Source organism: Lycium ferocissimum, chromosome 11 (genome assembly GCF_029784015.1).
Source record: "Lycium ferocissimum isolate CSIRO_LF1 chromosome 11, AGI_CSIRO_Lferr_CH_V1, whole genome shotgun sequence".
Lineage (NCBI taxonomy): Eukaryota > Viridiplantae > Streptophyta > Magnoliopsida > Solanales > Solanaceae > Lycium > Lycium ferocissimum.
The window spans coordinates 45,810,072-45,825,935 of NC_081352.1; the positions used below are offsets into that span (position 1 = coordinate 45,810,072).

Sequence of the window (15,864 nt, forward strand, 5' to 3'; positions counted from 1 at the left end):
TTTTCATCTGGGGAGTGCCCCGACGTAGTTGTGATGGAGCCCGAAGTGGACGTTGATTAGAAGTTAGTATACGATAGCTTAGTTTAGTTTTCCTTTTGTTTTCTTTTCGACATTTTTAGAAAGGGGCAACCTCGAGCCATTTTGTGCGCGTGCTTGCTTGTTGGTTTGAGTTTACCTGATTGAGTTTCTATTTAAGCCAACACGAGTTAATTAAAGCGACCGTGCTAAAACCACCGGATTCGAGAGATGCCTCACACCTTCCCCTCGGTCAACAAAATTCCTTAACCGGAATCTCTGTCGCTGATCAGTTTTTAGAGTCAAACTTGTTTTGAAAGGGATATTGATTTTACAATGACTTGGCACACCAAAACTTAATGCCAGGTGGCGACTCTTTTTCTCTAAACAAAATCTCTTTTCAAAACACAATTTTTCGTCACTTTCGATTTGAAAACCCTTTTCAACTTAACTAACTAAATTTTTTTTGTGGGAAAAAAGGAGTGTGACAACATGTGCAATTTAATCTGCTATAGAAGGTGACTTGTATGATTTTTAAGTTATTAATTTTACTTATCATGAATTATGTGACCTGTTTTTACTTTTTTTTTTTGTTTCCCACCCGGTATTCGGTACCCGCATTGGAGCCCGACTATATTCGGATTCGCGCCACGTAGGGTCCTATTCGAGGGGAAGGGCTCCCTACCCTGAATTTTTTCATACCCAGGGCTCGAACCCTAGACCTCTAGTTAAGGGAGGAGTAGCCCTATCCGTTACACCACATCCTTTGGTGGTAGCTGTATTTACTTTTTATATAACCTAATAGTGCCGGAAAACTTGAAATGTCTATGTATAATATATGGATATTTGTGTATAATCAATGTGTAATCCATCTATATCAGCTAGGAAAAGTGAACATTAAATCTGGCCGGCTATTTGTATAAAGATCCTAGGAATCTTTTCAAATTTTATTTAAAAAAAGTTCTTTTCAGAGTTGAATGTCGACCATTATAAGTTCGTCAATATTTGAGCTCATTAATTATTGAACTAGCGAACGCCTACTTAATCAATTTTTTGGTTCTTTTCCATCACCTAATTAATTATGATAGAACCTATGGATTCACCCTTTCTGGTTCACCATATGAAAGTTCACCAAAACGATCTAAGGGACACTGGCCCCTAAAATATTTTCACGGACAATGATGGAAAGTAAATAAGACAAGATATTTACGTGAAAAAATCCTTACTCAAGGGATTAAAAATCACGAACTATCCCAGTAGGATTTTCAACTTCACTAAACTGAACAATGTTCAGATTACAACCTATTGCAACCTAGGAATTAAACTCTTAATTCCTCTCCCTTACAATATCCCTATTGTAAGCAACTCTCGACTACCTCTAGCCAAGCAAACTAATACACCTTGCCTATCCCTAGACAAGTGTACCACTCAAAGGTTAAGTAGGTGAACAGCCCACAAACAACTTCTGAGAATTCAAACTAATACACCTAGACTAACTCTTGCCTAGTGTACCGCTCAAAAGCTTGTGAAGATAAACTTCTTACAAGAAACCCCTTAGAATTCAAGTACCTACAAACAGCCTCTTAAAAGAGAAGAGTAGGTTTATAATTTATAGAACAAAAGAACAAAGACTCAACAACCTAAGGACTTGAAGCATCCTTAGTTCAAGGATCTGGTCCTCTAGCTTGTTGAGGCTTTGTTCTTGAGAGCACCTTAAGAGGGGTGGCGCCTGTACTTGAGAGAAATATAATTTTCAAATTTGCAAGTGTTAGGTCAAATAATCCCAACATGTTGTATATATGAGACTAACATAGAGAGCATCTGAGAAACATGTGACCATGGATGGTGACTTTCCAAGGGCTATTAGTTTCTAGCACACATACAGTTGTGCTGCTGCAGTTCTGCCTGAACAGTGCAGCAGCTTTACCAGTTGTCATGATTCGTATAGTGCCCAGGGAACCTGATCAAAGACCTGGTCCTTGGTGTGTTTGTCAAATCATCAAAACTACAACACATCATAACTCATCAAATTACCTTGTAACTTAAAAGAAGAAAAATGGATGAATTTGCTGGTGAGGTGGAGATTATTACACTTCGGTGTGCCAATCATCATCCTACTGCTTGGGGAGACCATTTTCTTGCCTACGCTAATCTCATGGAAAATTTGGATTTAATTAATTACCTCCGTTAATTTCTATTCTGAATCTTCTTCATGGTTTTAACACACCATAGTACATGTATATATGCAGTCAAACCTCTCTATAACAGCATCGTTGAGTCCAAAAATTTTTAGCTGTTATAGAGAATGGCTATTATACACCTATAACAGCATTGACATTTAACTAATACGTCGCTGTTATAGGCGAAAAAGATGCATAATCTATTTTTTATTTTTAATTGTCAAATTCTAAGCTTAATCACACTTTGTACAACGAAGGAAAATCATTTAATGATGAAAATATATATATTCATATGATGTTTTTTGTCATAAAGAGTGTATTAAATGATCAAATATTTGGTCAAAATCTATACACTTATTATTGGTAATCATAGATATTTCATTTATAAAGATGATTAATTATTATATTACCAAAAAAAGAAGATAGCTGCTATATGGGAGGTAATTTTACAAAGAGCGTACTGTTATAAAATTGGTTGTTGTTATTATAGGTAAAATGCTGTTATATAGAAGTAAAATATAACATAAAAAATCGATTCTGAAAAAACTTAGTTGTTATAGAGAGGTGTTGTTAGATGCGGGTGCCGTTATAGAGAGGTGTTGTTATATGCGAGTGCCATTATAGAAGAGTCCGGAACCAAAATGACCCAAAAAAAAAGCTTTTGAACCAAAATACCCCAACAACAAAAAAAGGTGACAAAACTACCTTTAGCGCAGTAATTTACTGCGCCAAAGGGCACCCTTTTTTTTTCTTCTTCTTCTTTTGGTGAACCCCTCTTTCTTTACACTTTTTAACGTACTTTGACCATAGATTAATCATGCTTCGGGACCCCGAAACTTCAATATTTTATATAGAACCCTACTTATTTTTGTGCGATTAATAAGGTAGGCTCAATACATCAAGGATAAGCAAAACTTCGGATTGCCGTTTTTGTAGTTAAAAAGTGCTCGAACTCCATTTTTGTTTGAAGACTTGGTGTCATTAGCTTTAAGTTCTTTATGAAAATACTTAAACTTGTTCATTAATAATAAACCGAAAGTAGTAAAAATACAATCATCAAAAAAAAAAAAAAAACTTAAAATACATTCATCAATTCATGCCCTTGAGTTGATGAAAAACTAAACATACTAATATTCTTCAAAATAACAACATTATCATAAATTAAACTTAAAACTAAAATCACAATATTCTTAATCTTCATCAGAATAGAAGTCCTCAATATCGTCCTCAGAAAAATATTGGCGGTTTTTTAAGACACATCTTTTTTCAGTTGATGTTAGTTCTTTACCGATTGATGATATGCTTGTTCTTCGGCCAACTTTAGCATGTAAAATCTACAACGTCTTGCCAAAGATTCTGTTGTTTTCTTTTCTAATTCTTTGTACGGCAAGCTTGCAAGTTTCTGGACCTACTCGAGGCATGGTTATTGAGTACCTTGTTGGGATTGGAGCGTTGAGATTTTTCAAGTCACGAACAAGACGTTCTGATTTGGCAAGCCAATGTGACCATTCTCGGCGTAAACCGCAATAATATTCTCCTGGATCTGAATATTTCACACTGCAGAAATCATCATTACGCTCTATAAGAAGGTGGGGATTTAGCTAGTCTAGTTTGAAATCACTGTTATCACTCGAAAAAATACTATGATTTGAACTCTCATCATCACTGCTATTTGGTTCTTTTGGAAGGAGTAAAGACCAAGCTGCGTTTCTACTACTTGACATTGAATACGTTGTAGTCCAATAACTAAAGAAAGGGCTACTTATATAGTTGCAAACGCCCATGTACCCCTAGTTGGGAGGGGGTGGTCTTTATGACCCTACCTACTTACTTTATATAAAAAACTATTAATCTTCATCGGATATCTCACAGTCCGAATCCCCCTTGGACCTAAATCTTGTGCTACCATATACACCATATTCTACCCTAAGGTAACGTATTTGCATCTGATTATTCTCTTCGCGAAAATGGTTAAGAGCAAAATTAAACTCTTGTGGAGTTTCACGAGGCATTGACATAGCACGTTTTTTTGGGCGTTTAAGCCCTACTGATGTTAACTTTTGCTCCAGTGCTGTAGCCTCCCTAACACGCCAATTCCACTCGTCTGTCATCATATTATTGTAACGTTGGTTGTATCTCTCGTTCGGGTTGTTAGAGTATTCAAAATCCTCACCCAATTCCCATGTCCTACCCATTGCGTCGAATATGTGTCCTGGAGAGAACGATATAACACGACTAATATCTCTAAATTGGTCAAAAAATGACATAGTAACTCAATTTTGTGTGGAATTTTGTATGGTTGGCAGTTATTCGTCAAATTACGTTATATAACACTTGCTGCAACCCAAATTTTAGATCCAAATTATGACGTTTTTCTGTATAACAACTTAGGGTGACAAGACGGTGCAGTGATATAGCGCAGTAAAATACTGCGTTATGTCAGAATAACGCAGTAGTTTACTACGTTATACATGTATAACGCAGTAAATTACTGTGTTATTCTGACATAATGCAGTATTTTACTTCGCTATTCTACCACTTCCTGACACAACGCGGTTAATTCATGCGTTATGCAAAGACTCCGTACTTAATTTGATTTGACGTAACACTGCAAGACACACTAATTGCATGCATGCATTGGTTGAATATTCAAACTTCAAACCTTATTAATACAGATTTTGTATGAAAGAAAAAATTCTAAGTTTCATCCAATTTTTAACACAAATTCTAAGTTTCATCCAACTTTTATATTTTGTACTCCTCCTAAATTAGTCAAAAAATGGAAGATGTTCCAAAAATTAGAGTTTCTTTATTCTGGGACGAAAAAATTATATTCGAGAAAAATAATTTGCTATATGATTCTCCCCCAAAATACCATGTTAAGTTTTCACTTGACTTAAAATTCTCAAAACTACTCCAAGCCTTGTATAATAGACTACAAGTTAATAGGAGTGATTTTGATTTAAATATAATTGGAAGATACCCAATGTCATTTGTGTTACACCCCGAAAATTTTCCGTTAACGTACAGTGAATAGACTAACGAAGGGCACGACGTATACGATGTTTTGATAAGTAAGAAATAACATTTGATGATTCTAAATGAGATTTCAAAGACATTCGAGGTAATGAGACGAAAGTTGTTAAGGAAGGCAAGGTATATGTTGTGTGTCGGGCAAGATTTACGAGTATCGAATTAATGATGGCTTAATGATGTTTTGGAGAAGAGTTATAATGTCCCTTAGATTGTTAACGAGGTGTTAAACAAGTATCAAGAAGGTTCCATAAGGATTGGAGATCAAACGAACGACGGAGATCATTTCAGGGAAATGAGGTTATACGACCGACTTATACGGTCCGTATAACATTATACGATCCGTATAAGGGTCCGTATAACACCCAGCAGAGATGATGTTTGCCTGGTGGTGAACCACGACCACTTATACGGGCTGTACAATGTTATACGGACCGTATAAGTGTCTGTGGAAGTCCCGACGGGCTGAGTTAAGTTCAATTATATAAATGTGATCCCACTTCACTAATTTCATTTCCCACACTTCTTCATCTCTCTCAAGGCTTCTAGAGGGTTCCACACACTTCTTTCATAAGAAATCAAGAGAGATTTAAGATCAACTTCATCAAACTAAGAGAGTTAAGTGTAAGAAGCTCACTAGAGTTCATCCAAGACAAGGAATCTAAGTAGAAGTGAGGCTACGGTTTTGGTGCAAGAGGAGTATCTCCGCCCAAGGCTTATTCTTACACTATCTAAGGTAAGTTTTATGATCATTCCATGTTGTTTAAAGTAATGAGAGGTTGAAAGACTTGGATTGTAGAAAGATATAGAAAATGGGTCATGAATGTGAGGATAGTGACATTTTGAGTGGTAGTTTGGAATAAGTCATGAATATTGATATGTTGTGATTATAATTATGTCGACATTTAGGACATGGGATAAGCATTATATGTGAGAAAAACATAATAGTGTACTATGACCATGATTATGGAGGAATTGAAGTGAAATTGTGAAATGTGGATAACGTAAATGAATGATGATTGTTGCTTATGATATTGTGAATGTTGTTATGGATGTTTGGGAGTTGATATGTAATATGAGGAAAGTTGTATAAACAAAGGAAATGCTGCCCAATTTTCTCTAACATTAGTAAGCACGTTCATATAATCGATTAGCTAATGTTGATGCGAACTCTCTTGAAGGTAGAAACGTGAGCATCGAAGGAGAACGATCAAACGATAGAATAGCTAAATGAAAGAGGTATGTAAGGCTAATATCTTCCTTCTATGGCATGACTCCTATGGCATGAATCCTCCTATTTTCCCATGATCTTCCTAAATAAAGGAAACTATGAGTCCATGACTGTAACGAGCTATATATGTATAAGCTAAAGAAAAGAGATACGATACGAGCATGACAATGATGATGATGAGTTTAAGTACAAAGAACCTTAAAGTGAGGTACGTTTTCCATGAGGTTAATGACCCTAAGTATAGTTCCATTGATGTTTTTTCTTGTGTGAACTCACCTTAAAATGTTAGTCCCTCCAAGGTGAGATATGGCGATTATGATCATTCCATAATGTAATCGGGGTTCACGACCTTATGTCACCCCGACATAGCCATAGTTGCCTTCAAGTTCTAATGTATGTTTAATGATGAATGTATGATGATGCCAAGTTTATGATAAGTTTATGTTGACTATATGGCAATACGATCCCACCGTGCCTAATTGGCCGGGCATGTCACCGCGAAGGCGAGCTGCATACGATTCCACCGTCCCTAAATGGTTGGGCATGTCACCGCTAAGGTGGGCTGCTATGTTTACACCGAGCCTAGAGGGCCGGGCATGACACCACTAGTGGGCGGCATATGATGGTTACCCGGACGCGGGTTAACGATGATGATATATATGATACGATGATGTATGCACTATGATGATACATGTACTATGATTATATATGATAGATGTATGAAATGTATCCACCCTTAAAAGTTACGCAGGTTATATCTTCATCTTATGTCTCATGATTTCTCTATTATGTTCATTTCATTCATGCCTTACATACTCAGTACAATGTTCGTACTGACGACCGTTTTCTTTGGACGCTGTGTTCATGCCCACAGGTAGGCAGGGAGGTGATCCAGACTCGTACGAGCTATTAGCTGACTTGAGGGCACTCCATTATTCTGGAGGTGCCATTGACTTATTCTTTTATGTATATACATGTATTTTGGGCATGACGGGGTCCTGTCCCGTCCATATGTCTAGTACTCTAGTAGAGGCTCGTAGATACGTATGTCTGGGTAATATGATCTTACGATGTCCTTATTGTATGTACATTATTTTGATAGCCGAAGGGCTTATGTATATAAAGGTAATTATGTTTCGAAGCGAAAAATGGTTTTTCCTATGATTTGAGTATAAGATTAATGAATGAACGCTTGATAAGTACGATGGGTAATGGTATGAGCGGTGCTCGGTGGTTAGCCCCGGGTACCCATCATGGCCCCTAGTCGGGTCGTGACAATTTACGCCGCAAGGTGTAACTAGTTATGGACAGTGGTACATTCAAGACGATGGTTCTTTGACGGATTATTTGAAGGCGCCTTATGAGTATAGGGAATGCATAATTTTTAACGTCCTCGAAATGTACGTAGAGAAGACCCCCATTAATCGACTTGAATTCATGGCTAGGGCTCCTCGGGAAGCCCAAAATAGACCTCGTCGGGAAGCCCCGTCTAGAATTCAGGCCGAAGTCACTCAAGCGGAACCTACTTATGAACACAATTACCCTGACATGAGTACTTATGAAGGCATTTTGACGAGCCAAACGCCTCTTGATAGTTTAAGTCAGCAATTTGATGGGCAGTGGTAAATATTCATTATTTACATTATTATTATTATTATTATGTGTAGTGGCACTGAATGCTACTAATGATGTTGATTATATTTTTTAGGGGTTATACACCTGATATGGATCATATCGGACAGTCCTCTCAATCGGGATGGATGAATCAGGTTGGAACATCCTCAGCCTATCCAACTACTCAAAACGATGGTCCTTCCTCAAGTTTTGGTGTTGTTGATTACTATCGGTACGTCTGTTTTTTTTTTTAACATCAATAGTATTATTTGATGTGTAGTAGTTAAAATACTCTACTTTCTTAAGTAGGGAGAATGTGGTGGTTGCACCAAATTATAGGCAAAGATTTGCTATGGATGGTCCAGATTATCCAAATTATATAGTGACATCATCGAGTGATAGTGAGGAAATACCTAATGCGGAGGAAAGTGAAGATGAAGAAAGTGAGGATGAGGTTCAGGTTGGAACTAATCCTCAATATCAACTAGAACTGTTGCAAGACATGATGAACAGTCGGGTATACCAGGAAGAACTGAATTCACAAAGACCCATTTGAACAAAGAAGAGTCGACCCCGGTTCAGCCGCAAAACCAATTTCAACAGTAAGAGTCGATCCCGGTTCAACCGCAAAGCTAATTTCAACAGCAAGAGTCGACCCCGGTTCAGCCGCAAAACCAATTTCAACTGCAAAAGTCGATCCCAGTTCAACCGCAAAGCCAATTTCAACAGCAAGAGTCGACCCCAGTTCAGTGGCATTCCTATGAGATCCCCTATCTTGATCATCTTTAAGATCGCCCAAATGCTTGTCTTTACTAGGGATGATGATCATATTCGGCGAAGTTTGTGGAAAGAGCCAGTGGATCTTGTAAAACAAAAGGCTCGTATTGAAAAAGGCATGATTTTCAACTCGAAAAAATCATTGCAAAGGGCTGTTAAGATTTATTGCATCCAGGGGATGAGGGAGTTCAAAGTTGACGATTCCATACGAAAACTTTGGCGATTGGTCTGCAAGCGAAAATATCAAGGTTGCGAATGGATGCTCCGTGGTAAGGAGACTGCTGAAAAGATGTGGACTATTTCAAAGTTCTACACAAAGCACAGTTGTGATATGGGTGACCTCGAAGATGATAATTGCAATCTAGATACCAATATGATTGCTCGTGTGTTAGTTGGCGACATTGGAAAAAGCCCAAGGTATCCCCTTCGCCTAAATTTATTTTATTTTTGATGTTAATACGATGTTCCTCGTTACTATTTGCTGATATTTCAACTTATTCAGGTTCCCTATTAAAGATTGTATTACAGTCGTCCTGAAAGTATATCACAAAACCGTTAGTAGGCGGAAGGCGTATCATGGGCGTAGGATTGCACATGAGATAGTCTACGGCAATTGGGAGGGCTCTTTCAAGAAGTTGCCGAGATACATGGCGGCTCTACAACACTTCAATCCTGGTACTGTTGTTGAATGGAAGCTCAAATCGAAGCCTGGTGTGCCCGGTAATATTTTTGAGTTTGTGTTTTGGGCATTCAAACCATGCATTGATGGTTTTGCTTATTGTCGGCCTATAATAGCAATAGATGGAACACATGTGTACGGGGTATACGACATAAAGCTACTAATTGCAGTTTGAATGGATCCAAATGGAGCTATATTCCCTCTAGCTTTTGCAATTGCAGCTAATGAGAGCATTAGTGCGTGGGGTATGTTTTTCGACTACTTGAGACAACACGTTATTAAGGATCGCATGGGAATATGTGTGATCTCAGACAGAAATGCTGGCATATTGCACAATATGTTTAATTTGCAGGGGTGGCAGCCGCCCTTTGCCTACCATCGTTATTGTTTAAGGCATTTGAAGGCAAACTTCCAAAAGGCATATCGAAACCCAGCAATTTGCAATTGGATGTGGGCGGCTACAACAGAGCATCAGGAGAAGAAGTTTCACCTGCAGACGGAGATTTTTGGGTTCATTTTGGTTCCGGACTCCGTTATAGAGGTCTGACTGTATTAACCAATTAAATTTCAAAATTTACTTGTGTAGGAAGCCAATGAATGGGAAGAGAAGGAACATGAAGACCAAAAAGAAGAAGTGAAAAAAATGCTAGTGATGGCACCTTCCAAATCATTGCAAAAAAATTGACCTGATCAACACCATCCAATTGCTTGGAGTAGCGTACCACTTTGAACATGAGATTGAGGAATCCTCGAGTTACTTTTATACTCTTTATGAAGAATGGATTAGTGAAGTCGATGACGATGACCTTCATGTTGTTTCTCTAAGCTTTCGATTACTTAGGCAACAAGGTTATTATGTCTCGTCTGGTAAGTAAAAGAGTTTTAAGTTGTCGGTGAAAAAATATTTACATAACCAGCTGATCACTTATAAGGTAGTTACGGATAAATATGAAAATTAATTGCTAAAATAATGGTATATCAAGATAATCTGCTATAATATATAGAGTTTAATTACATTGATAGTGCAAACAAGTTTTATAATGTCAGTGTATATAAATAACTTAAATGCTTATGCAATCGATATGCAAGCTTAATTGCGAAAATTTGCCTTGTCCTTTTTTGAAGAAGAGTTTTAACTTTTATATACTGACAGTGTAAATATAAATGGAGCAGATGCTTTTAGGAAGTTTACTGACGACCAAGGAAATTACAAGAAAGCACTAGTCAGCAACGTGCAAGGATTGTTGAGCTTGTATGATGCTGCACAATTTAGAGTCGAGGGTGAAAAAATCCTGGATGAAGCAGTGAATTTCACCATCACTCATTCGAAGCTAATTTTGCCTAAATTGGGCAATTCTCTTGCGATGCAAATCAGCAATTCATTAAAGTTTCCAATCAACAATACGATAGTGACTTAGTGAGGGTAGGAACAAGGAAATACATATCATTTTACCAAGAAGATGAATCGCACAATGAAGTGTTACTAAGCTTCGCTAAATTGGACTTCAACATCCTACGAAGATTGCACAAAAGGGAGCTATGTGATATCACAAGGTAACTAGCCAGCTACACATTCATTAATATAATCATATCATATTTAACTTATATACATTGTTATTTGTTAGTATAAATAATTTATACGCTATTAGCGTAGGTTGGCCTGCCTTATTTTTTAAGTTATTGTTCCCTCTTTAGGTTACCTGAATCCTGATAGTATAAAAGATACTTTATTTTTTACAATACTAATGTGAATAAGTTAACTAAAACTCAACCTTGTAACACTGAATGCTCGTTTGGTTGCATTACGTACTAAAATGTTATAATACCTGCATAAAACTCCACATTAGTAATGCAATGTTTAATTACCTTTTGAAACTTGTATGTAATTCAGCATTATATAGTACATTTTTTCAAGTAATATTCACTACTAAAAAAAGAAATTTTCGGTAGATGTTTCCTACGGAAATCTACCAAAAACGATACCGACGAGCCAAATTTCGACAATTTTTTGAGCAGACGTCCATCCGAAATTCCCTTTTTTAGTAGTGATTCTTATTGCCTGCATAAGTAAAATATTTCCTCTTTACATTTTAGCAGTGGCGGATGCACAGCCAACCGAGGGTGTTCACCCGAACACCCTCGGCAAAAAATTACAGTGTATATAGAGGGTAAATTTTCTGTATTTATGTGCATATATTAACTTTCGAACACCCTCGGCAAAAAATTACAGTGTATATTTAGCTTCTTTTTTTTTTCTGAACACCCTGGATGAAAATCCTGGATCCGCCCCTGCATTTTAGGTGGTGGAAAGAATCGGAAATCGTGCAGGCACTACCTTTTGCAAGAGACAGAGTAGCTGAGTTATACTTACTGGAGTTTAGGGGTATGCTCGGTATGAAGGAAAATGTTTTCCTGGAAAATGTGTCCTTGGAAAATAAGTGAATTTCTACTTATTTTCTCATGTTCGTTTGGGTAGCGGAAAATAAGTGAATTTCTTACTTATTTTCTCATGTTCGTTTGGTTAGTAGAAAACATTTTCAGGAAAATACCCACCCAAGCCCCACAACTCCACCCCAACCCCACTCCCCAATCCCCACGCCTAATTTTTTTTTTTTTTTTGAAGTATTTAATTTTTTTTTGGATTTTCTAAACCACCACATCCCCCCCCCCCCCCCCGCGGTGTGGACCCATACCACACCAACCCCCACAACCACCCACCCCCACCCTCAAGTTTTTTTGGAGGGGGTGGTGGGGTGTCGGGAAAGGGGGGTGGGGGTGGGGCAAAAAACCAAAAAAAAAAAAAAAAAAAAAATCAAAACTTTTTTTTCAAAACAAAATTAATTTTTTTTTGGCCGGGGCGTGGGAGTGAGCGGTGGGTGGGGTGGTGCAAAAACCAAAAAAAAAATTCAAAACTTTTTTTTTTTCAAAACAAAATTAATTTTTTTTTTTGGGAGGGGGTGGGTGGTGCAAAAAACCAAAAAAAAAAAAAAAATTCAAAACTTTTTCAAAACAAAATTAATTTTTTTTTGGGAGGGGGTGGGGTGGGGCTGGGGGCAGGGGTGGGTGGGGTGGTGCAAAAAAACAAAAAAAAAAAAATCAAAACTTTTTTTTCAAAACAAAATTAATTTTTTTTTGGGAGGGGATTGGGGGTGGGGCAGGGGTGGGTGGGGTGGGGTGGGCATGGAGTGGGGTCGGGGAAGGCGTGGGGTGGTGGGAGTGGGTTGGGTGGTTGGTGGAATGCACTTATAGACTTATTTTCCCTACTTTTATTAGGGAAGTCATTTTCCCCATTTTTGAGGTACTTGTTTTCCTAAAGAAGATGTTTTTCAAAAATTTTGACCAAACGACCATGGGAAAATTGGAAAACATTTTCCGGAAAATGTTTTCCTCCCTACCGAACACACCCTAGGTGTATACTTCCTCCATACCGAACACACCCTAGGTGTATACTTTGAACCTCAGTATAGTGTTGCACGGAAAATATTAACCAAAGTGCTATGCTTTTGTTCTATTATTGATGACATTTACGATGCCTATGGCACACTAGAAGAACTTACTCTCCTTACAGACGCAATTGAAAGGTTAAATTTTTTGTCTCACATCGTCGATCAATAGCTTACAACATTTTTATATTTCAACAATTAAAAGAATTAGCTAGGTAGAGAAATTAAGAACCTTATCACTGTAAAAAATATTTTGGGCAATGGCATCTTTGGTCCCTTAGTTATCTGTAAATTCTTATTTTGATCTTTGTGCAATATGGTTAAGCATATATTACCTTCAATTAATTGAATGTGCGCTTTTGATCTTATGCTTGTGAATTTTTCCAAAAAGTAAATGAATTATGAACTATTAAACTATTTAATTACCCATGCGTTAAGTTAAATTTATACTGTCAATCCATTTTTTAAGGATAATTAGTTTTCAAATTAGTCTAAATACAAGATATTTCCTATATAACAGGACCAAAATCACACGTTTATGTTAATTAAAGGTTAAATGTACTGAATCAAAAGTGCAATTATCCCTATATTTTTGTCTTAATTTGACATATATATGTAGGTGGAACATTGATGCTTCCAAACAACTACCGCCATATATGAAGCCCTCCTACCGTGCTCTTCTACAAGTTTACAATGAAGTGGAGAGAGAGTTGGAAAATCTTGAAAATACATTTCGAGTCAAATATTCCATAACTGAGGTAATTAAAAAATTAGTGAACGACTTCCTAATGAGAATGTAGTCAGAGACGAATGCGAAATTTAAAGCTTGATGGCTTCAACTTTTAAGTTGTTAATATTAAATTCATAACATTTTGAAATTATGGGCTCAAAATTTAATTTTTGTTAAAATTTTAGTAAATTTGCATTTTGCGTCAAAACTACCGGATTCAGTTGAACGTAATAAATCAAGCTCCATTGCCTTTGAATGTATAGCTTCATTACTCTCTAACAATATTTCAGATGAAAAAGTTGCTGAGGGCCTATCTCCAAGAGGCCAAATGGTATCATGAGATGAATGTCCCAACAATGGAGCAGGGTAAAAACTTACCCACACCGGATGTTTACACTCAATCAATAAACAAATGATACATGGCACTTTACTTAACTACAATTATTAATATTTAACCATAATTAACAATCATTTATTTTGCACATATCTTAAATATATAAAATAAAATTTAAATAACTTAGCAATATTGCAAATCACAACTACTAACAGTAACGTAATTGCTAGCATATGCAACTATTTTTGCTTACGTAGATTAACTTCTTTGAATATTCATACTGCTCAACTTTTAGAGAGCTTTTTTTTTTTTTTTTTTAAATTCTTGTTCAAGTGCTTGGTCATTGGAAGTCAACTTAACTTTTGCAGCCAATTTTTTTTTGGTATCTCACCATGTAAGATGAGATTCCTCCTACTCTCAAACAATACTAGGTATAACTTTGAAAAAAATTACAACCATTTTAACCTTGTAAAAAAACACTCACCTTTATATACCCTCCATATCACACATCTAACGATTAATCGAGCAAAATACCATCATCTTTTATGAAATATTACCATGAAGAAGTAGTGTAGAGGAAATTAAAGAAAGAAGAGGTTAGTGCTTGACTGCTTGGTGGCACTATGATTTTACTTCCTGTTAGGTTATTTAGTATTTACGGTCTTTTTAAATTTTCTTTATTTAAAATAAGACTCCTAATAAACTTTAATTTGTCTTCTATGGTTAGGTTAACTACGTTGGGTGTAAACATTCGGTGCGGATAAGTTTTTACCATGGATCAGTAATAATTCCATCCAGCACTTACCTATTGCTTGCCATTACTTATTGGTTAGGCATGGGAGATGTGGCAACTACGGAGGCATTTGATTGGATATTAACTGAACCTACGATGCTTGTCGATTCGTGTATCATTGCAAGACTACTGAATGATCTTGTAACACACGAGGTATGATAGTAATTTTTTTTGTGCAATGCTTTAATATATATCCTTATTATTCAGATAATTATTACACGTATTATCGATAGTTATATGTAGTTATCTTCTATGTGACCGAAAAAATACTTTTATGTTGTCAATGTAAAGAAGCTGATGATCGGAAGTTCAAGAAAATTATTGTACGTGCAAATAATAACTCAATGATTAGGATGTACAGAATACCAATTGAATTTGAAGTAATTAATGTTTCCACTTATTTTAATTTGTTTCTCCAACTATATTGTTGATACAGATTGAACTGGAAAGAGGGGATGTAGCTTCTGGTATTGAATGTTACATGAATGAATATGGTGCCACAAAGAAAAAGGTTCGCATGGAGATCAGGAAAATAATAGAGAACAGTTGGAAGGATCTGAATCGAGGATGCTTAAAACCTACAGTCGTACCAAGGATTTTGATCATGTCGGTGCTCCACCTTACAAAGGTGGCAGAATTCTTTTGGACAGATGAAGATGCTTATACTTTTTCTAAAAATAACTTGAAAGGCGTAGTCTCTGTGGTGCTAATTGATCCTATTACAACACTTGAACTCTACAAGGAACAAGAGAAAGGAAAATGAAGGAAAAAAAGAACTAGTGCATGAACAACACCTAGAAAGAAAATATTAGCAAATCAATATTGCTGCAAAACGAGTTTGTTAGATTTATTTTTATTGACAAATTGTTGATTGAGGTTTGTCTTATGATATTTAGAACTAATGTTTTAAATCCGAGCTCATTTGGAGTAGATTTGGGTATTGAATCTTGTATTGGATTGTTGAAATTCGAAAAACAAATTTTGTTTATGGGCGAAGAAGCACTTCAAATGCACGTCTTAAGTACACATGCAAAA

General features: G+C 36.5%; 1 pseudogene; it reads left to right on the forward strand.

Moving 5' to 3' along the window:
- The first annotated feature begins 2,155 nt into the window (after positions 1–2,155).
- Positions 2,156–15,702, forward strand: LOC132037675 (sesquiterpene synthase 15b-like; annotated as a pseudogene).
- The last annotated feature ends 162 nt before the right edge of the window (positions 15,703–15,864 follow it).